Genomic DNA, 278 nt, shown 5'->3' with positions numbered 1-278 from the left:
GCTCCTGGGGCGCTCCGGGTCGTTTCCTGAGGTGCCTGAGGCTGAGCCGGTGTGTGCTGTTCCCGATCCCAGTGCCGCTGCCGCGGCCGGCCGCCGCCTCGCTGTCGGTCTCGCCCCGTCTGCGGGGGTTTCTGAGGCGAGTGCCCGAAAGGAAGAGCGTTGTTGCTTCGCTCGGGGGATCGAGGCGGTAAGCTCGGCAGCGTTGCGCGTTCCCTCTCCGGGGGGAGCGGGTTGCGTTGTCGTCCCCAGTGCCGAGTGGCGTGGGGAGTGTTAGGCGA

The sequence above is a fragment of the Marmota flaviventris genome, unplaced genomic scaffold (genome assembly GCF_047511675.1).
Source record: "Marmota flaviventris isolate mMarFla1 unplaced genomic scaffold, mMarFla1.hap1 Scaffold_310, whole genome shotgun sequence".
Lineage (NCBI taxonomy): Eukaryota > Metazoa > Chordata > Mammalia > Rodentia > Sciuridae > Marmota > Marmota flaviventris.
This window is presented reverse-complemented; position numbering follows the sequence as displayed.